General features: G+C 54.1%; 1 protein-coding gene across 1 annotated transcript in view; it reads left to right on the forward strand.

Moving 5' to 3' along the window:
- The window catches only part of ZNF598 (zinc finger protein 598, E3 ubiquitin ligase), a 69,889-nt gene that overhangs the window by 22,771 nt on the left and 23,765 nt on the right, over window positions 1-23,353 (forward strand). The window lies entirely within an intron of this gene.

The raw sequence follows: 23,353 nt of genomic DNA on the forward strand, positions 1-23,353 counted from the left end.
ACCGAGTTTGTCCAGATAAGCGTTTTTTCCAAGCGCCTTAAGGATACACGTTATCCCTTCCCCCCGGACGTGGTCTAGGGCGGGACTCAGTGTCCCTAGGTGGATCCTCCAATCTCCAGACTGGCGGCTAGATCCATAGTTGCTGTTGAAGATGGGGCTTCACTCAAGGATGCCACTGACAGACAGATGGAGCTCTGGTTGAAATCCATCTATCAAGCTATCGGCGCGTCTTTTGCTCCAGCATTCGCAGCCGTATGGGCACTCCAAGCTATTGCAGCGGGTCAAGCGCAAATTGACGCACTCACACGTACGTCTGCGCCGCAAGTGGCGTCCATAACTTCTCAAACGTCGGCATTTGCGTCCTACGCTATTAATGCTGTCCTGGACTCTGCGAGCCTACGGCGGTTGCAGCCGACAATTCGGTGGCAATACGCAGAGCCTTGTGGCTACGGGAATGGAAGGCAGATTCGGCTTCCAAAAAGTGCTTAACCGGTTTGCCATTTTCTGGCGACCGTTTGTTTGGTGAGAGGCTGGATGAAATCATCAAACAATCCATGGGAAAGGAAACATCCTTACCCCAGGCCAAACCAAAATTACCCCAACAGAGGAGGGGACAGTCGAGGTTTCGGTCCTTTCGGGGTGCGGGCAGGTCCCAATTCTCCTCGTACAAAAGGCCTCAGAAGGATCAGAGGAACTCCGATCCATGGCGGTCTAAGTCAGAGACATTCTGTCTCACGGTTACAGAATAGAGTTCGTCTCTCGTCCTCCGACTCGATTTTTCAGAACATCTCCGCCTCCCGAGCGAGCCGATGCTCTTCTGCAGGCGCTGGGCACTCTGAAGACAGAAGGAGTGGTGGTCCCTGTTCCTCTTCAGCAACAGGGTCACGGTTTTTACTCCAACCTGTTTGTGGTTCCAAAGAAGGACGGGTCTTTCCGTCCTGTCCTGGACCTAAAACTGCTCAACAAACACGTAAAGACCAGGCGGTTCCGGATGGAATCCCTCCACTCCGTCATCGCCTCAATGTCCCAAGGAGATTTCCTTGCATTGATCGATATCAAAGATGCTTATCTCCACGTACCGATTGCTCCAGAGCATCAGCGCTTCCTGCGTTTCGCCATAGGAGACGAACACCGGCGGGTTTTCACCAAGGCCATGGCTGCAGTAGTTGCGGTCCTCCACTCTCAGGGTCACTCGGTGATCCCTTACTTAGACGATCTGCTGGTCAAGGCTCCCTCTCAAGAGGCATGCCAGCACAGCCTCACCGCGACTCTGGAGACTCTCCAGAGTTTCGGGTGGATCATCAATTTTCCAAAGTCAAATCTGAGACCGGCCCAATCGCTGGCATATCTTGGCATGGAGTTTCATACCCTCTCAGCGATAGTGAAGCTTCCGCTGAACAAGCAGCGCTCACTGCAGACGGGGGTGCAATCTCTCCTTCAAGGTCAATCACACCCCTTGAGGCGCCTCATGCACTTCCTGGGGAAGATGGTGGCAGCAATGGAGGCAGTCCCGTTCGCGCAGTTTCTCCTACGCAGATGGGACAGGAAGCCGACAGGAACGTCTCCCTCTCTCAGGCAACCAAAGCTTCCCTTCGGTGGTGGCTTCATCCCACTTCATTATCGAAGGGGAAATCCTTCCTACCCCCATCCTGGGCGGTGGTCACGACGGACGCGAGTCTGTCAGGGTGGGGAGCAGTTTTTTCTCCACCACAGGGCTCAGGGTACGTGGACTCGGCAAGAGTTCTCACTTCAGATCAATGCTCTGGAGATCAGGGCAGTGTATCTAGCCCTAAAAGCGTTCCAGCAGTGGCTGGAAGGCAAGCAGATCCGAATTCAGTCGGACAACTCCACAGCGGGAGCTTACATCAACCACCAATGAGGAACACGCAGTCGGCAAGCCTTCCAGGAGGTCCGGCCTCCACCATCTCCGCAGTTCACATCCCAGGCGTGGAAAACTGGGAAGCAGATTTTCTCAGTCGCCAGGGCATGGACGCAGGGGAATGGTCCCTTTACCCGGACGTGTTTCAGGAGATCTGTTGCCGCTGGGGGATGCCGGACGTCGACCTAATGGCGTCCCGGCACAACAACAAGGTCACGGCATTCATGGCACGTTCTCACGATCACAGAGCTCTGGCGGCAGAAGCCTTAGTTCAGGATTGGTCGCAGTTTCAACTCCCTTATGTGTTTCCTCCGCTGGCACTGTTGCCCAGAGTGATACGCAAGATCAGGACCGACTGCCGCCGCGCCATCCTCGTCGCTCCAGACTGGCCGAGGAGATCGTGGTACCCGGATCGGTGGCATCTCACGGTCGGCCAACCGTGGGCACTACCAGACCGACCAGACTTGCTGTCTCAAGGGCCGCTTTTCCATCTGAATTCTGCGGCCCTCAGCCTGACTGTGTGGCCATTGAGTCCTGGATCTTAGCGTCTTCAGGATTATCTCAAGAGGTCATTGCCACTATGAGACAGGCTAGAAAACCAACCTCCGCCAAGATCTACCACAGGACGTGGAAAATATTCCTGTCATGGTGCTCTGATCAGGGTCTTTCTCCCTGGCCATTTGCCTTGCCCACTTTTCTGTCCTTTCTTCAGTCTGGATTGGAAAAGGGTTTGTCGCTTGGCTCCCTTAAGGGACAAGTCTGCGCTCTCTGTGTTTTTTTTTCAGAAGCGCTTGGCCAGACTTCCACAGGTACGCACGTTCCTGCAGGGGGTTTGTCACATCGTCCCTCCTTACAAACGTCCGTTGGAACCCTGGGATCTGAACAGGGTGCTGCTGGTTCTTCAGAAACCACCGTTCGAGCCAATAAGGGATATTTCTTTGTCGCTCTATTGGGAGACCCAGACAATTGTATAGCTACTGCCTCCGGAGGCCACACAAAGTATTACACTTAAAAGTGTAAGGCCCCTCCCCTACTGCCTATACACCCCCAGTGGGATCACGGGCTCCTCAGTTTTCATGCTTTGTGCGAAGGAGGCTAACATCCACGCATAGCTCCACTGTTTAGTCAGCAGCAGCTGCTGACTTTGTCGGATGGAAGAAAAGAGGGCCCATACTAGGGCCCCCAGCATGCTCCCTTCTCACCCCACTTTTGTTGGCGGTGTTTGTTAAGGTTGAGGTACCCATTGCGGGTACGGAGGCTGGAGCCGACATGCTGCTTTCCTTCCCCATCCCCTTAGGGCTCTGGGTGAAGTGGGATCCTATCGGTCTCCAAGCACAGGAGACCGTGCTCCGTCCACAGCCCCTGGGAATCTGCTGGACGTGGAGATGAGTATCGTCAGGGACAGGGCCCTGCTACATTAAGGTACTCTGGGTCCCCGTACAGATCGCGCACACACACCAGCATTGCTGGGTGTGTTAGTGCGCCGGGGACAGCAGCGCGGCGCGCTGGTGCTTTACTCACTACAGCTTTGCTGAGTGAGTTTCTGTATTAGGAACTGCCGCGCCGGCCGCTGCTGGCGGTTTTTTACACTGCGGTGCGGCTGGGACTTGTGGTGCGCCGGGGACTTCCGCGCTGGCCGTGCTTATACGACGGCCGCGCTTATAAATCGAGTCCCCGGCTTTTGCGGCCTAGTTCCGTTTCGTTCCCGCCCCCAGGCCTGCCAGTCAGGGGAAGGGCGGGACGCTGGTCAGAACGTCAGCGCCGAGGGCTGGAGTCTGCTTAGCATACTCCAACCCCCCTCACTAGGCACAGTGGGACGCTAGTTTCCCGCACTTTGTCTGGGGCACGCCCACGGCCCGCCCCTCTTCACAGGACGCCGGCAGCCATTCCTGTTTGCAGTCTGAGTGGAGAAGGGACACGAGCTCTGGGAGACCCAGGCACGGGATTCTGGCGGTCACACACCCGCTTTTCAGCGGGCGGTAAGCAGCCCTCGAGGGCTCACCCCACTAGTGCCGCAGTGTTCATTTGTACTTTATGCTTGTATGCTATACATTGCATTGTACGGTCGCTATTCTTGGCTATATACCCTCCTAGATTGCTAGACAACAGCATGTCGTCCGCAAAAAGCAAAGGGGCCAAGACACAGGCTTTCTATGCTACTTGTACCGCATGTAAGGCTGTTCTACCGGCAGGTGCCACTGACCCCCATTGTGTGCAATGTTCGGCCCCTGTAGCACTTGCTCAGCCGGGGCCTCTGCTAGAGGTGGCCCAAGGAGAACCACCTGTGAACACTGTCCAGGTGGCAGGGACGGAGTTTGCAGTTTTTGCTGATAAACTGTCGGTGACTATGTCTAAAATCCTTGAGACTTTGCAGTCCAGACCGGTAACTCAGACCATGGGCACTGTTGATTCAATGCTCCCTGGTTCCCCTCTTTGGGAACACATCCGTGCTCCGGGGGGGTCCCATGCATCCCGGGGTGATGGCTCTGACACGGACGACAGTCCCAGACAGCCTAAGCGAGCTCGTTGTGAGCGACCCTCGACTTCATCACACTGGTCAGGGTCCCAGCAGGAAGGCTCTCTGTTTGATGAGACAGAGGTAGCTGATCAGGATTCTGATCCTGAGACCGCTCTCAATTTGGATACACCTGATGGGGACGCAATGGTGAATGATCTCATAGCGTCCATCAATAAAATGTTGGATATTTCTCCCACAGCTCCTTCAGTGGAGGAGTCAGCTTCACAGCAGGAGAAATTCCATTTCAGGTATCCTAAGCGTAAATTGAGTACTTTTCTGGACCACTCTGACTTTAGAGAGTCAGTCCAGAAACACCACGCTTATCCAGATAAGCGTTTCTCCAAACGTCTTAAGGATACACGTTATCCCTTTCCCCCTGACGTGGTCAAAGGCTGGACCCAGTGTCCAAAGGTGGATCCCCCAATCTCCAGACTTGCGGCTAGATCCATAGTTGCAGTGGAAGATGGGGCTTCACTTAAAGATGCCACTGACAGACAGATGGAGCTCTGGTTGAAATCCATCTATGAAGCTATCGGCGCGTCGTTTGCTCCAGCATTCGCAGCCGTATGGGCACTCCAAGCTATTTCAGCTGGTCTTACACAGATTGACACTGTCACACGTACATCTGTTCCGCAAGTAGCGTCCTTAACCTCTCAAATGTCTGCATTTGCGTCTTACGCTATTAATGCTGTCCTGGACTCTACAAGCCGTACGGCAGTGGCGTCCGCCAACTCCGTGGTTTTACGCAGAGCATTGTGGTTAAGGGAATGGAAGGCAGATTCTGCTTCCAAGAAGTGCTTAACCAGTTTGCCATTTTCTGGTGACAGACTGTTTGGTGAGAGATTGGATGAAATCATTAAACAGTCCAAGGGTAAGGATTCATCCTTACCTCAGCCCAGACCAAATAAACCCCAACAGAGGAAGGGACAGTCGAGGTTTCGGTCCTTTCGAGGCTCGGACAGGTCCCAATTCTCCTCGTCCAAAAGGACTCAAAAGGATCAGAGGAGCTCAGATTCTTGGCGGGCCCAGTCACGCCCAAAGAAAGCAGCCGGAGGAACCGCTACCAAAGCGGCTTCCTCATGACTTTCGGCCTCCTCTCTCCGCATCCTCGGTCGGTGGCAGGCTCTCCCGCTTTGGCGACATTTGGCTGCCACATGTCAAGGACCGTTGGGTGAGAGACATTCTGTCTCACGGGTACAGGATAGAGTTCAGTTCTCGTCCTCCAACTCGATTCTTCAGAACTTCTCCGCCTCCCGGCCGAGCCAATGCTCTTCTGCAGGCGGTGTGCTCTTTAAAGGCAGAAGGAGTGGTGATCCCTGTTCCTCTTCAGGAGCAAGGTCACGGTTTTTACTCCAATTTGTTTGTGGTGCCAAAAAAGGACGGGTCTTTCCGTCCTGTTCTGGACCTAAAACTGCTCAACAAGCATGTGAAAACCAGGCGGTTCCGGATGGAATCCCTCCGCTCCGTCATCGCCTCAATGTCTCAAGGAGATTTCCTAGCATCAATAGACATCAAAGATGCTTATCTCCACGTGCCGATTGCTCCAGAACACCAGCGTTTTCTACGCTTCGTTTTAGGAGACGAACACCTTCAGTTCGTAGCCCTGCCTTTCGGTCTGGCGACAGCCCCAAGGGTCTTCACCAAGGTCATGGCAGCAGTAGTAGCAGTCCTGCACTCTCAGGGTCACTCTGTGATCCCTTACTTGGACGATCTACTTGTCAAGGCACCCTCTCAAGAGGCATGCCAACACAGCCTGAACGTTGCGCTGGAGACTCTCCAGAGTTTCGGGTGGATCATCAACTTTTCAAAGTCAAATCTGACCCCAACCCAATCGATAACATACCTTGGCATGGAGTTTCATACTCTATCAGCGATAGTGATGCTTCCGCTGGACAAACAGCGTTCACTACAGACAGGGGTGCAATCTCTCCTTCAGGGCCAGTCGCATCCCTTGAGACGCCTCATGCACTTCCTGGGGAAGATGGTAGCAGCAATGGAGGCAGTCCCTTTCGCGCAGTTTCATCTGCGTCCATTACAATGGGACATTCTCCGCCAATGGGACGGGAAGTCGAAGTCCCTGGACAGGAACGTCTCCCTTTCTCAGGCGGCCAAGGATTCTCTTCAGTGGTGGCTTCTTCCCACCTCATTGTCAATAGGAAAGTCTTTCCTACCCCCATCCTGGGCGGTGGTCACAACGGACGCGAGTCTATCAGGGTGGGGAGCAGTTTTTCTCCACCACAGGGCTCAAGGTACGTGGACTCAACAAGAGTCCACACTTCAGATCAATGTTCTGGAAATCAGAGCAGTGTATCTTGCCCTACAAGCCTTCCAGCAGTGGCTAGAAGGCAAGCAGATCCGAATTCAGTCGGACAACTCCACAGCGGTGGCATACATCAACCACCAAGGAGGGACACGCAGTCGGCAAGCCTTCCAGGAAGTCCGGCGGATTCTGACGTGGGTGGAAGACACGGCATCCACCATATCCGCAGTTCACATCCCGGGCGTAGAAAACTGGGAAGCAGACTTCCTCAGTCGCCAGGGTATGGACGCAGGGGAATGGTCTCTTCACCCGGACGTGTTTCAGGAGATCTGTCGCTGCTGGGGGAGGCCGGACGTCGACCTAATGGCGTCTCGGCACAACAACAAGGTCCCAGCTTTTATGGCACGGTCTCACGATCACCGAGCTCTGGCGGCGGACGCCTTAGTTCAAGATTGGTCGCAGTTCCGGCTGCCTTATGTGTTCCCACCTCTGGCGATGTTGCCCAGAGTGCTACGCAAGATCAGGTCCGACTGCCGCCGCGCCCTCCTCGCCGCTCCAGACTGGCCAAGGAGGTCGTGGTACCCGGATCTGTGGCATCTCACGGTAGGACAACCGTGGGCAATACCAGACCGGCCAGACTTGCTGTCTCAAGGGCCGTTTTTCCATCAGAATTCTGCGGCCCTGAACCTGACTGTGTGGCCATTGAGTCCTGGATCCTAGCGTCTTCAGGACTATCTCAAGAGGTCATTGCCACCATGAGACAGGCTAGGAAACTATCCTCTGCCAAGATCTACCACAGGACGTGGAAGATATTCTTAACTTGGTGCTCTGCTCAGGAAGTTTCTCCCTGGCCATTTGCTTTGCCTACCTTTCTTTCCTTCCTGCAATCCGGGTTGGAAAAAGCTCTGTCGCTCGGCTCCCTTAAGGGACAAGTCTCTGCGCTATCTGTATTTTTTCAGAAGCGCCTAGCACGACTTCCTCAGGTACGCACGTTCCTGCAAGGGGTTTGTCATATCGTCCCTCCTTACAAGCGGCCGTTAGAGCCCTGGGATCTGAACAGGGTTCTAATTGCTCTCCAGAAGCCGCCTTTCGAGCCTTTGAGGGATGTTTCCCTGTCTCGCCTTTCACAGAAAGTGGCCTTTCTAGTAGCGGTCACGTCTCTTCGGAGAGTGTCCGAGCTAGCAGCGCTGTCATGCAAATCTCCCTTCCTGGTGTTTCACCAGGACAAGGTGGTTCTGCGCCCGATTCCGGAGTTTCTCCCTAAGGTGGTATCCCCCTTTCATCTCAATCAGGATATCTCCTTACCTTCTTTGTGTCCTCGTCCAGTTCATCAATGTGAAAATGATTTGCATTTGTTGGATCTGGTGAGAGCACTCAGAATCTACATTTCCCGCACGGCACCTCTGCGCCGCTCGGATGCACTCTTTGTCCTTGTCGCCGGCCAGCGTAAAGGGTTGCAGGCTTCCAAATCCACCCTGGCTCGGTGGATCAAGGAACCAATTCTTGAAGGCTACCATTCTGCGGGGCTTCCGGTTCCATCAGGGCTGAAGGCCCATTCTACCAGAGCCGTGGGTGCGTCCTGGGCATTACGGCACCAGGCTACGGCTCAGCAAGTGTGCCAGGCGGCTACCTGGTCGAGTCTGCACACTTTTACCAAGCATTATCAGGTGCATACCTATGCTTCGGCGGACGCCAGCCTAGGTAGACAAGTCCTTCAGGCGGCGCTTGCTCACCTGTAGAAAAGGGCCGTTTTTATGGCCCTATCACGAGGTATTATTTTACCCACCCAGGGATTGCTTTTGGACGTCCCAATTGTCTGGGTCTCCCAATAGAGCGACAAAGAAGAAGGGAATTTTGTTTACTTACCGTAAATTCCTTTTCTTTGTCGCTCCTAATTGGGAGACCCAGACAATTGGGTGTATAGCTACTGCCTCCGGAGGCCACACAAAGTACTACACTTAAAAGTGTAAGGCCCCTCCCCTTCTGGCTATACACCCCCCCGTGGGATCACGGGCTCCTCAGTTTTATGCTTTGTGCGAAGGAGGCCAGACATCCACGTATAGCTCCACTGTTTAGTCAGCAGCAGCTGCTGACTATGTCGGATGGAAGAAAAGAGGGCCCATACTAGGGCCCCCAGCATGCTCCCTTCTCACCCCACTTTCTGTCGGCGGTGTTTGTTAAGGTTGAGGTACCCATTGCGGGTACGGAGGCTGGAGCCCACATGCTGATTACTTCCCCATCCCCATTAGGGCTCTGGGTGAAGTGGGACTTTACCGGTCTCCGGGCACTGAGGCCGTGCTCCATCCACAGCCCCTGGAGGATCTGCTGGATACGGAGCGGAGTTTTCTCAGGGACAGGACCCTGCTCCATCAAGGTACTCCGTGTCCCCGTGCTTATCGCACGCACACTGCAGCATTGCTGGGTGTGTTAGTGCGCCGGGGTAAACAGCGCTGCTGCGCTGGTGCCGTTACTCACTACAGCTCTGCTGAGTGAGGTGACTTTGTACGATCGGCCGATCCGGCCGCTGGGGTCAGTGTTTACTGGTCGCGGCTGGGATTTGTGGTGCGCCGGGGACTTCCGCGCTGGCCGTGCATATATGACGGCCGCGCTAGATTACTACAGTCCCCGGCTTTTGCGGCCTAGTTCGTATCGTTCCCGCCCCCGGACCTGCCAGTCAGGAGGAGGGCGGGACGCTGTACAGTCCAGCAGCGTTAAGAGCTGGAGTCTGTTTTACATACTCCAGCCCTCACACTAGGCACAGGGGGACGCAGTTTCCCGCTCTTTTGTTTGGGACGCCCACGGTCCGCCCCTCTTCACAGGACGCCGGCAGCCATTCCTGCCTGCACGCTGAACTGCGGAGGGGAGGCTGGGAGACCCAGACAAGGGATTCTACGATCTCACACCCGCTTTTCAGCGGGCGGTAAGCAGCCCTCAAGGGCTCTCCCCCACTTGTGCCATAGTGTACTTTGTATTTTGTGCTGGCAATACTTTGCACTGTACAGTCGCTGGTGGTTTTCTGCTATATACCCTCCTTAGATTTCTCAAGGAGATAACAGCATGTCGTCCGCAAAAAGCAAAAGTGCCAAGGCACGGACTTTATATGCTGCTTGTACCGCATGTGGGGCTACTCTACCGGCAGGTTCCACTGACCCCCATTGTGTACAGTGCTCGGCCCCTGTGGCAATTGCTCAGCCGGGGCCGCTGCTAGAGGTGACCCAGGGAGGACCACCTGTAAATGCTGTCCAGGTGACAGGGACGGAGTTTGCAGCTTTTGCTGACAGATTGTCTATGACTATGTCTAAAATTCTTGAAACATTGCAGTCTAGACCAGTAACTCAGACCATGGGCACTGTTGATCCATTGCCCCCTGGTCCCCCTCAGCTGGACCACTTCCTAGCTCCGGGGGTGTCATATGCACCCCAGGGTGACGGCTCTGACTCGGACGACAGTCCCAGACAACCTAAGCGGGCTCGCTATGAGCGACCCTCAACTTCATCACACTGGTCAGGGTCCCAGCGGGACGACTCTCTGTGTGATGAGGCGGATGTAACTGATCAGGATTCTGATCCTGGGACCGCTCTCAACCTGGATACACCGGATGGTGACGCCATAGTGAATGATCTTATAGCGTCCATCAATAGGATGTTAGACATTTCTCCACCAGCTCCTCTTGCGGAGGAGGCAGCTTCACAGCAGGAGAAATTCCATTTCAGGTATCCCAAGCGTAAATTAAGCACGTTTCTGGACCACTCTGACTTTAGAGACGCAATCCAGAAACACCACGCTTATCCAGATAAGCGTTTTTCCAAACGGCTTAAAGATACACGCTATCCTTTTCCCCCTGACGTGGTCAAGGGCTGGACACAGTGTCCCAAGGTGGACCCTCCAATCTCCAGGCTTGCAGCCAGATCTCTAGTTGCAGTGGAAGATGGGGCGGCACTTAAAGATGCCACTGACAGACAGATGGAGCTCTGGTTAAAATCCATCTATGAAGCTATTGGAGCGTCGTTGGCGCCAGCATTCGCAGCCGTATGGGCACTCCAAGCTATTTCAGCTGGGCTTACACAGGTCGACACGGTCACACGTACATCTGCTCCGCAGGTGGCACCCTTGACCTCTCAAATGTCTGCATTCGCGTCTTACGCGATTAATGCTGTCCTAGACTCTACGAGCCGTACGGCGGTGGCGTCAGCCAACTCTGTGGTTTTACGCAGAGCCCTGTGGTTGAGAGAATGGAAGGCAGATTCTTCTTCCAAGAAGTGCTTAACCAGTTTGCCTTTTTCTCGTGACCGATTGTTTGGTGAGCGTTTGGATGAAATCATTAAACACTCCAAGGGTAAGGATTCATCCTTACCTCAGCCCAGACAAAACAAACCTCAACAGAGGAGGGGACAGTCTGGTCTTCGGTCCTTTCGAGGCTCAGGCAGGTCCCAATTCTACTCGTCCAAAAGGACTCAAAAGGATCAGAGGGGCTCAGATTCGTGGCGGACTCAATCACGCCCAAAAAAGCCAGCCGGAAGAACCGTTACCAAGACGGCTTCCTCAGGACTCTCAGCCTCCTCTCTCCGCATCCTCGGTCGGTGGCAGGCTCTCCCGCTTTGGCGACATTTGGTTGTCACAGGTCAAAGACCGTTGGGTGAGAGACATTCTGTCTCACGGGTACAGGATAGAGTTCTGCTCTCGTCCTCCAACTCGCTTCTTCAGAACTTCCCCACCGCCCGACCGAGCCGATGCTCTGCTGCAAGCGGTGTCCGCTCTAAAGGCGGAAGGAGTGGTGACTTCTGTTCCTCTTCAGGAACAAGGTCACGGTTTTTACTCCAATTTGTTTGTGGTGCCAGAGAAAGACGGGTCGTTCCGTCCCGTCCTGGATCTAAAGCTGCTCAACAAACACGTAAAAACCAGGAGGTTCAGGATGGAATCTCTCCGCTCCGTTATCGCCTCAATGTCTCAAGGAGATTTCCTAGCATCAATAGACATCAAGGATGCTTATCTCCACGTGCCAATTGCGCCAGAGCATCAGCGTTTTCTACGCTTCGTTATAGGAAGCGAACACCTGCAGTTCGTAGCTCTACCTTTCGGGCTGGCGACAGCCCCTCGGGTCTTCACCAAGGTCATGGCAGCAGTAGTAGCAGTCCTGCACTCGCAAGGTCACTCCGTGATCCCGTATTTGGACGATCTACTTATCAAGGCACCCTCTCAAGAGGCATGCCAACACAGCCTGAACGTGGCACTGAAGACTCTCCAGAGTTTCGGGTGGATTATCAACTTTTCAAAGTCAAATCTAACCCCGACCCAATCACTAACATATCTTGGCATGGAGTTTCATACTCTCTCAGCGATAGTGAAACTTCCACTGGACAAACAGTGCTCGCTACAGATAGGGGTGCAATCTCTCCTTCAGGGTCAGTCGCACCCCTTGAGGCGCCTCATGCACTTCCTAGGGAAGATGGTAGCAGCAATGGAAGCAGTTCCTTTTGCGCAGTTTCATCTGCGTCCACTACAATGGGACATTCGCCGCCAATGGGACGGGAAGTCGACGTCCCTCGACAGGGAGGTCTCCCTCTCTCAGGCAGCCAAGGAATCTCTCCGGTGGTGGCTTCTTCCCACCTCATTGTCAAAAGGAAAGTCGTTCCTACCCCCATTCTGGGCGGTGGTCACGACAGATGCGAGTCTATCAGGGTGGGGAGCAGTGTTTCTCCACCACAGGGCTCAGGGTACGTGGACTCGGAAAGAGTCCACCCTTCAGATCAATGTTCTGGAGATCAGAGCAGTCTATCTTGCCCTACAAGCCTTCCAACAGTGGCTGGAAGGCAAGCAGATCCGAATTCAGTCGGACAACTCCACAGCGGTGGCATACATCAACCACCAAGGGGGAACACGCAGTCGGCAAGCCTTCCAGGAAGTCCGGCAGATTCTGACGTGGGTGGAAGACGCGGCATCCACCATATCCGCCGTTCACATCCCAGGCGTAGAAAACTGGGAAGCAGACTTTCTCAGTCGCCAGGGCATGGACGCAGGGGAATGGTCCCTTCACCCGGACGTGTTTCAGGAGATCTGTCGCCGCTGGGGGATGCCGGACGTCGACCTGATGGCGTCACGGCACAACAACAAGGTCCCGGTTTTCATGGCACGGTCTCACGATCACCGAGCTCTGGCAGCAGACGCCTTAGTTCAAGATTGGTCGCAGTTCCGGCTACCGTATGTGTTCCCACCTCTGGCATTGTTGCCCAGAGTGCTCCGCAAAATCAGGTCCGACTGCCGCCGCGCCATTCTCGTCGCTCCAGACTGGCCAAGGAGGTCGTGGTACCCGGATCTGTGGCACCTCACGGTAGGCCATCCGTGGGCACTACCAGACCGTCCAGACTTGCTGTCTCAAGGGCCGTTTTTCCATCTGAATTCTGCGGCCCTGAACCTGACTGTGTGGCCATTGAGTCCTGGATCCTAGCGGCCTCAGGTTTATCTCATGAGGTGGTTGCCACCATGAGACAGGCTAGGAAACCATCCTCCGCCAAGATCTACCACAGGACGTGGAGGATATTCCTATCTTGGTGCTCGGCTCAGGGAGTTTCTCCCTGGCCTTTTGCATTGCCTACTTTTCTTTCCTTCCTGCAGTCTGGGTTGGAAAAAGGTTTGTCGCTTGGCTCCCTTAAGGGTCAAGTCTCCGCGCTATCCGTATTTTTTCAGAAACGCCTGGCGCGACTTCCTCAGGTACGCACGTTCCTGCAAGGGGTTTGTCATATCGTCCCCCCTTACAAGCGGCCATTGGAGCACTGGGACCTGAACAAGGTTCTAATTGCTCTCCAAAAGCCGCCTTTCGAGCCTATGAAGGAGGTTTCCCTTTCTCGTCTTTCACAGAAAGTGGCCTTTCTAGTGGCGGTCACGTCTCTTCGGAGAGTGTCCGAGCTGGCGGCGTTATCATGCAGATCTCCATTCCTGGTGTTTCACCAGGACAAGGTAGTTCTGCGTCCAATTCCAGAATTTCTTCCCAAGGTGGTATCTTCCTTTCATCTCAATCAAGATATCACTTTACCGTCTTTGTGTCCGCATCCAGTTCACCAATTTGAAAAAGGTTTGCATTTATTGGATCTGGTGAGAGCACTCAGGATCTACATTTCCCGCACGGCGCCTCTGCGCCGCTCGGATGCACTCTTTGTCCTTGTCGCTGGTCAGCGTAAAGGGTCGCAAGCTTCCAAATCCACCCTTGCGCGTTGGATCAAGGAACCAATTCTTCACACCTACCGTTCTGCTGGGCTTCCGATTCCATCAGGACTGAAAGCCCATTCTACCAGAGCCGTGGGTGCGTCCTGGGCATTACGGCACCAGGCTACGGCTCAGCAGGTGTGCCAGGCGGCTACCTGGTCGAGTCTGCACACTTTTACCAAGCATTATCAGGTGCATACCTACGCTTCGGCGGATGCCGGCCTAGGTAGACAAGTCCTTCAGGCGGCGGTGGTTCACCTGTAGGAAAGGGCTGTTTGACGGCCCTATCACGAGGTATTCTTTTACCCACCCAGGGACTGCTTTTGGACGTCCCAATTGTCTGGGTCTCCCAATTAGGAGCGACAAAGAAGAAGGGAATTTTGTTTACTTACCGTAAATTCCTTTTCTTCTAGCTCCAATTGGGAGACCCAGCACCCGCCCTGTTTTTCTTAGGAAATTTGTTTTTTTCGGGTGCACATGTTGTTCATGTTGAACAGTTCAGTTCTCCGAGGTTGTTTCTCGGGTTGAATCTGTATTTAAAACAGTTATTGGCTTTCCTCCTTCTTGCTTTTGCACTAAAACTGAGGAGCCCGTGATCCCACGGGGGGGTGTATAGCCAGAAGGGGAGGGGCCTTACACTTTTAAGTGTAGTACTTTGTGTGGCCTCCGGAGGCAGTAGCTATACACCCAATTGTCTGGGTCTCCCAATTGGAGCTAGAAGAAAAGGAATTTACGGTAAGTAAACAAAATTCCCTTCTTCTTCTAGCTCTAATTGGGAGACCCAGCACCCGCCCCTGTTTTTTTGTATACACATGTTGTTCATGTTGAATGGTTTCAGTTCTCCGATATTCCTTCGGATTGAATTTGCTTAAACCAGTTTATTGGCTTTCCTCCTTCTTGCTTTTGCACTAAAACTGAGGAGCCCGTGATCCCACGGGGGGTGTATAGGCAGTAGGGGAGGGGCCTTACACTTTTAAGTGTAATACTTTGTGTGGCCTCCGGAGGCAGTAGCTATACAATTGTCTGGGTCTCCCAATTAGAGCTAGAAGAAGAAGGGAATTTTGTTACTTACCGTAAATTCCTTTTCTTCTAGCTCCTATTGGGAGACCCAGACGATTGGGTGTATAGCTACTGCCTCCGGAGGCCACACAAAGCATTACACTAAAAAGTGTAAGGCCCCTCCCCTTCTGGCTATACACCCCCCGTGGGATCACGGGCTGCTCAGTTTTAGTGCTAAAGCAAGAAGGAGGAAAGCCAATAACTGGTTTAAACAAATTCACTCCGAAGTAACATCGGAGAACTGAAAACCGTTCAACATGAACAACATGTGTACCCGAAAAAACCAAAAATCCCGAAGGAAACAGGGCGGGTGCTGGGTCTCCCAATAGGAGCTAGAAGAAAAGGAATTTACGGTAAGTAACAAAATTCCCTTCTTCTTCGGCGCTCCATTGGGAGACCCAGACGATTGGGACGTCCAAAAGCAGTCCCTGGGTGGGTAAAGAAATACCTCATGTTAGAGCTGCAAAGACAGCCCTCCCCTACGGGGAGGCAACTGCCGCCTGCAGGACTCTTCTACCTAGGCTGGCGTCCGCCGAAGCATAGGTATGCACCTGATAATGTTTGGTGAAAGTGTGCAAACTCGACCAGGTAGCTGCCTGGCACACCTGTTGAGCCGTGGCCTGGTGTCGTAATGCCCAGGACGCACCCACGGCTCTGGTAGAATGGGCCTTCAGCCCTGATGGAACCGGAAGCCCAGCAGAACGGTAGGCTTCAAGAATTGGTTCTTTGATCCATCGAGCCAGGGTGGATTTGGAAGCCTGCGACCCTTTGCGCTTACCAGCGACAAGGACAAAGAGTGCATCCGAGCGGCGCAGAGGCGCCGTGCGGGAAATGTAGATTCTGAGTGCTCTCACCAGATCCAACAAATGTAAATCCTTTTCATACCGATGAACCGGATGAGGACAAAAGGATGGTAAGAAGATATCCTGATTAAGATGAAACGAGGATACCACCTTAGGGAGAAACTCCTGAATGGGGCGCAGCACTACCTTGTCCTGGTGGAATACCAGGAAGGGAGCCTTAGATGACAGCGCTGCTAGCTCAGACACTCTCCGAAGAGACGTGATCGCTACCAGAAAGGCCACTTTCTGTGATAGTCGAGAAAGTGAAACATCCCTCAGAGGCTCGAAGGGCGGCTTCTGGAGAGCAACTAGTACCCTGTTGAGATCCCATGGATCTAACGGCCGCTTGTACGGGGGAGCGATATGACAAACCCCCTGCAGGAACGTGCGCACCTTAGGAAGTTGTGCTAGACGCTTCTGAAAAAACACGGATAGCGCCGAGACTTGCCCTTTCAGGGAGCCGAGCGACAAGCCCTTTTCTAACCCAGATTGCAGGAAAGAAAGAAAAGTAGGCAATGCAAATGGCCAGGGAGACACTCCCTGAGCCGAGCACCAGGATAAGAATATCTTCCACGTTCTGTGGTAGATCTTAGCAGACGTGGGCTTCCTAGCCTGTCTCATGGTGGCAACAACCCCTTGAGATAATCCTGAAGACGCTAGGATCCAGGACTCAATGGCCACACAGTCAGGTTCAGGGCCGCAGAATTCAGATGGAAAAACGGCCCTTGGGACAGTAGGTCTGGCCGGTCTGGTAGTGCCCACGGTCGGCCGACCGTGAGATGCCACAGATCCGGGTACCACGACCTCCTCGGCCAGTCTGGGGCGACGAGTATGACGCGGCTGCAATCGGATCTTATCTTGCGTAGCACTCTGGGCAAGAGTGCCAGAGGTGGAAACGCATAAGGGAGCCGGAACTGCGACCAATCTTGCACTAGGGCGTCTGCCGCTAGAGCTCTTTGATCGCGAGACCGCGCCATGAAGGCCGGAACTTTGTTGTTGTGCCGAGACGCCATTAGGTCGACGTCCGGCACCCCCCAGCGGCGACAGATTTCCTGAAACACGTCCGGGTGAAGGGACCATTCCCCTGCGTCCATGCCCTGGCGACTGAGGAAGTCTGCTTCCCAGTTTTCTACGCCCGGGATGTGAACTGCGGATATGGTGGATGCTCTGTCCTCCACCCACATCAGAATCCGCCGGACTTCCTGGAAGGCTTGCCGACTGCGTGTCCCTCCTTGGTGGTTGATGTATGCCACCGCTGTGGAATTGTCCGACTGAATTCGGATCTGCTTTCCTTCCAGCCACTGCTGGAAGGCTAGTAGGGCTAGATACACTGCCCTGATTTCCAGAACATTGATCTGAAGGGTGGACTCCTGCTGAGTCCACGTACCCTGAGCTCTGTGGTGGAGAAAAACTGCTCCCCACCCTGACAGGCTCGCGTCTGTCGTGACCACTGCCCAGGATGGGGGTAGGAAGGACCTTCCCTGTGATAATGAGGTGGGAAGAAGCCACCACTGCAGGGAATCCTTGGCCGACTGGGAAAGAGAGACTTTCCTGTCCAGGGACGTTGACTTCCCGTCCCATTGGCGGAGAATGTCCCATTGAAGTGGGCGCAGATGAAACTGTGCAAACGGGACTGCCTCCATTGCCGCCACCATCTTCCCTAGGAAGTGCATGAGGCGTCTTAAGGAGTGCGACTGACCGTGAAGGAGAGACTGCACCCCTGTCTGTAGTGAACGCTGCTTGTCCAGCGGAAGCTTCACTATCGCTGAGAGAGTATGAAACTCCATGCCAAGATACGTTAGTGATTGGGTCGGTGACAGATTTGACTTTGAAAAGTTGATGATCCACCCGAAAGTCTGGAGAGTCTCCAGCGCAACAGTCAGGCTGAGTTGGCATGCCTCTTGAGAAGGTGCCTTGACCAGAAGATCGTCTAAGTACGGGATCACCGAGTGTCCCTGAGAGTGCAAGACTGCTACCAGTGCCGCCATGACCTTGGTGAAAACCCGTGGGGCTGTCGCCAGACCAAATGGCAGAGCTACGAACTGAAGATGGTCGTCTCCTATCACGAAGCGTAGAAAACGCTGGTGCTCTGGAGCAATCGGCACGTGGAGATAAGCATCTTTGATGTCTATTGATGCTAGGAAATCTCCTTGGGACATTGAGGCAATGACGGAGCGGAGGGATTCCATCCGGAACCGCCTGGTTTTCACATGCTTGTTGAGCAGTTTTAGGTCCAGAACAGGACGGAAAGAGCCGTCCTTTTTTGGAACCACGAAGAGATTGGAGTAAAAACCTTGCCCTTGTTCCTGAAGAGGAACAGGGACCACCACTCCTTCTGCTCTTAGTGAGCCCACCGCCTGCAGAAGGGCATCTGCTCGGTCGGGATGTGGGGAAGTTCTGAAGAACCGAGGCGGAGGCCGAGAACTGAACTCTATCCTGTACCCGTGAGACAAAATGTCTGTTACCCACCGGTCCTTGACCTGTGGCAGCCAAATGTCGCAAAAGCGGGAGAGCCTGCCCCCGACCGAGGATGCGGAGAGAGGAGGCCGAAAGTCATGAGGCAGCCGCCTTAGAAGCGGTTCCTCCGGTTGCTTTCTTTGGGCGTGATTGAGCCCGCCAGGAATCTGAGTTCCTTTGGTCCTTCTGAGTCCCTTTGGACGAGGAGAATTGGGCCCTGCCCGAGCCTCGAAAGGACCGAAACCTCGACTGTCCCCTCCTCTGTTGAGGTTTGCTTGATCTGGGCTGGGGTAAGGAAGAGTCCTTACCCTTGGACTGTTTAATGATCTCAGCCAATTGCTCACCAAACAGTCTGTCTCCAGATAATGGCAAGCTGGTTAAACATTTTTTAGAAGCAGAATCTGCTTTCCATTCTTTTAACCACAAGGCTCTGCGCAAAACTACAGAGTTGGCGGATGCCATTGAGGTACGGCTCGTAGAGTCTAGTACCGCATTGATAGCGTAGGTCGCAAACGCAGTCATTTGCGTAGTTAAGGACGCCACTTGCGGCACTGCTGGACTTAAGAAAGAGTCCACCTGTGCCAGACCAGCTGAAATAGCTTGGAGCGCCCACACGGCCGCGAATGCTGGAGCAAACGACGCGCCGATAGCTTCATAGACAGATTTCAACCAAAGGTCCATCTGTCTGTCATTGGGATCTTTAAGTGAAGCCCCATCTTCCACTGCAACTATGGATCTAGCCGCAAGCCTGGAGATTGGGGGATCCACCTTTGGACACTGGGTCCAGCGTTTGACCACGTCAGGGGGAAAGGGATAACGTGTATCCTTAAGACGTTTGGAGAAACGCTTGTCTGGATAAGTATGGTGTTTCTGCACTGATTCTCTGAAGTCAGAGTGGTCCAGAAAAGTACTCAATTTACGCTTTGGATATCTGAAATGGAACTTCTCCTGCTGTGCAGCTGCCTCCTCTGCTGAAGGGGCTGGGGGAGAAATATCCAACAGCCTATTGATGGCCGCTATAAGGTCATTTACCATGGCGTCACCATCAGGCGTATCCAGATTGAGTGCGGTCTCAGGATTGGACTCCTGATCACCCCCCTCTGTCTCATCATACAGAGACTCTTCTCGCTGAGACCCTGACCAGCGTGATGACGTGGAGGGTCTCTCCCAGCGAGCTCGCTTAGGCTGCCTGGGACTGTCATCCGAGTCAGAGCCATCAGCCTGTGATGCCAGGGACCCCCTTGGAGCACGGATAAGTTCCAACTGAGAGGGACCAGGGAGCATTGACTCAGCAGTGTCCATGGTCTGGGTAACTGGCCTGGACTGCAAGGTTTCCAGTATCTTTGTCATAGTCACAGACATCTTATCAGCGAAAACTGCAAACTCTGTCCCCGTCACCGGGGCAGGGTTCACCGGTGTCTCTGCCTGGGTCACTACTATCATAGACTCCGGCTGCCGAAGCGGCACAGGGATCGAACATTGCACACAATGGGGGTCCTTGGAACCTGCCGGTAGATCAGCCCCACATGCGGTACACGCCTCGTATACAGCCCGTGCCTTGGCACCCTTGCGTTTTGCGGATGACATGTTGTTGTCTCCTTAGAGCAGTATAGGGTATAAGCCAAGAAGCGACCGCAGTGCAATATGTATATATATATATATGGCATAGTAAAAGTACACCAATAACAACACTGTGGCACTAGTGGGGCCAGCACATATGTGCCGCTTACCGCCCGCTGAAAAGCGGGTGTGTGGTCGCCAAAATCCCCTGTCTGGGTCTCCCAGAGCCTGTGTCCGTTCTCCAGCCAGACTGCATGCAGGAATGGCTGCCGGCGTCCTGTGGAGAGGGGCGGGCCCTGGGCGTATACAGACAAAGTGCGGGAAACATGCGTCCCACTGTGCCCAGTGAGAGGGCTGGAGCATGTAAATAAGGCTCCAGCCCTCGGCGCTGCCTATTGCACAGCGTCTCTCCCCTTCCCTGATTGACAGGGTGGGGGCGGGAACGAAGCGGAGCTAGGCCGCAAAAGCCGGGGACTAAATTTATAAGCGCCGCCGTCGTAAAAGCACGGTCGGCGCTAAGTCCCCGGTGCACCACAAGTCTCAGCCGCGCCGCCGCTCTAGGGGCGGTCGGCGCGGTAGTTCCCAACCATAAAGTCACTCAGTTAAGCTGCAGTGACACGACCCCAGCGCTACTGTCCCCGGCGCACTAGCACACCCAGCAAGTCTGGAGTGTGCCTGTGCCTGTCTGAACGGGGACACAGAGTACCTGAATGTTGCAGGGCCTTGTCCCTGAACGGTACCCAGCTCCGTATCCAGCAGGTTCTATGGGTCTGTGGATGGAGCCCGGCCCCAGGGCTTGGGGGCCGGTAAGATCCCACTTCCTCAGAGCCCCTCAGGGGGATGGGGAAGGAAAGCAGCATGTGGGCTCCAGCCTCCGTACCCACAATGGGTACCTCAACCTTAACAAACACCGCCAAAAGGAATGGGGTGAGAAGGGAGCATGCTGGGAGCCGTATATGGGCCCTCTTTTCTTCCATCCGATATAGTCAGCAGCTACTGCTGACTAAAACAGTGGAGCTATGCGTGGATGTCTGACCTCCTTCGCACAAAGCTTGAAAACTGAGCAGCCCGTGATCCCACGGGGGGTGTATAGCCAGAAGGGGAGGGGCCTTACACTTTTTAGTGTAATGCTTTGTGTGGCCTCCGGAGGCAGTAGCTATACACCCAATCGTCTGGGTCTCCCAATGGAGCGCCGAAGAAAAGGAATTTACGGTAAGTAAACAAAATTCCCTTCTTCTCTCGCACGCCTTTCGCAGAAAGTGGTTTTCCTAGTAGCAGTCACTTCACTTCGGAGAGTGTCTGAGCTAGCAGCATTGTCATGCAAAGCCCCTTTCCTGGTGTTTCACCAGGACAAGGTGGTTCTGCGCCCGGTTCCGGAATTTTTACCTAAGGTGGTATCCCCTTTTCTTTGTCGCTCCATTGGGAGACCCAGACAATTGGGTGTATAGCTCATGCCTCCGGAGGCCACACAAAGTATTACACTAAAAGTGTAAAGCACCTCCCCTTCTGCCTATACACCCCCCGTGCATCACGGGTTCCTCAGTTTTCAAGCTTTGTGCGAAGGAGGTCAGACATCCACGCATAGCTCCACTGTTTAGTCAGCAGTAGCTGCTGACTATGTCGGATGGAAGAAAAGAGGGCCCATACTAGGGCCCCCAGCATGCTCCCTTCTCACCCCACTCTTGGCGGTGTTTGTTAAGGTTGAGGTATCCATTGCGGGTACGGAGGCTGGAGCCCACATGCTGCTTTCCTTCCCCATCCCCCTTAGGGCTCTGGGTGAAGTGGGATCCTACCGGTCTCCAGGCACAGGAGACCGTGCTCCATCCACTGCCACTGGGGTATCTGCTGGATATGGAGCTGAGTATCGTCAGGGACATGGCCCTGCTACGTCAAGGTACTCTGTGTCCTCGTACAGACCGCGCGCAGACACACCGCAGCATTGCTGGGTGTGTTAGTGCGCTGGGGACAACAGCGCTGCGCGCTTGTGCCACTACTCACTACAGCTTTGCTGAGTTAGTTAATGTATTGGGGACTGCCGCGCCGGCCGCTGCTGTCAGTTTTACACTGCGGCGCGGCTGGGACTTGCAGTGCGCCGGGGACTTCCGCGCTGGCCGTGCCTCTGGACGGCCGCGCTTATTACTCGAGTCCCCGGCTTTTGCGGCCTAGTCTCGTGGCTTTCCCGCCCCCAGGCCTGCCAGTCAGGGGAGGGGCGGGACGCTGTGCCGGACGTCAGCGCCGAGGGCTGGAGTCTGCTTGCATACTCCAGCCCACTCATTGAACACAGTGGGACGCCAGTTTCCCGCACTTTGTCTGAGGCACGCCCACGGTACGCCCCTCTTCACAGGACGCCGGCAGCTATTCCTGTGTGCAGTCGGAGCTGGAGAGGGGAGACAAGTTCTGGGGGACCCAGACACTGGATTCTGGCGACCACACACCCGCTTTCAGCGGGCGGTAAGCAGCACCTGAAGTGCTGACCCCACTAGAGCCGAAGTGTTCATTTGTACTTTTATGCTTGTATTCTATACATTGCACTGTACGGTCGCTATTCTTGGCTATATACCCTCCTAGATTGCTCAGAGGACAGCATGTCGTCCGCAAAAAAGCAAGGGTGCCAAGGCACAGGCTTTCTATGCTGCTTGTACCGCATGTGAGGCTGTTCTACCGGCAGGTTCCACTGATCCCCATGTGTGCAATGTTCGGCCCCTGTGGCACTTGCTCAGCCGGGGTCTCTGCTAGAGGTGACCCAGGGAGAACCACCTGTGAATACTGTCCAGGTGACGGGGACGGAGTTTGCAGTTTTTGCTGATAGATTGTCTGTGACTATGACTAAAATTCTAGAAACTTTGCAGTCTAGACCAGTAACTCAGACCATGGGCACTGTTGAATCATTGCTCCCTGGTCCCCCTCAGTTGGAACAGCTCCGGGCTCCGGGGGTGTCCCATGCATCCCAGGGTGAAGGCTCTGACACGGACGACAGTCCCAGACGGCCTAAGCGAGCTCGCTGGGAACGGCCCTCGACATTATCACACTGGTCAGGGTCCCAGCAGGAAGACTCTCTGTATGATGAAGCGGAGGTAGCTGATCAGGATTCGGATCCTGAGACCGCTCTCAATCTGGATACACCTGAGGGTGACGCCATAGTGAATGATCTTATAGCGTCCATCAATCGAATGTTGGATATTTCTCCCTCAGCTCCTCCAGTGGAGGAGTCAGCTTCACAGCAGGAGAAATTCCATTTCAGGTATCCCAAGCGTAAATTGAGTACTTTTCTGGACCACTCTGACTTCAGGGAGGCAGTCCAGAAACACCACGCTTATCCAGATAAGCGTTTCTCCAAACGCCTTAAGGATACACGTTATCCCTTCCCTCCTGACGTGGTCAAGGGCTGGACTCAGTGTCCCAAGGTGGATCCTCCAATCTCCAGAATTGCGGCTAGATCCATAGTTGCAGTGGAAGATGGAGCTTCACTCAAGGATGCCACTGACAGACAGATGGAGCTCTGGTTGAAATCCATCTATGAAGCTATCGGCGCGTCTTTTGCTCCAGCATTCGCAGCCGTATGGGCACTCCAAGCTATC

This window comes from Anomaloglossus baeobatrachus, chromosome 7 (genome assembly GCF_048569485.1).
Source record: "Anomaloglossus baeobatrachus isolate aAnoBae1 chromosome 7, aAnoBae1.hap1, whole genome shotgun sequence".
NCBI lineage: Eukaryota > Metazoa > Chordata > Amphibia > Anura > Aromobatidae > Anomaloglossus > Anomaloglossus baeobatrachus.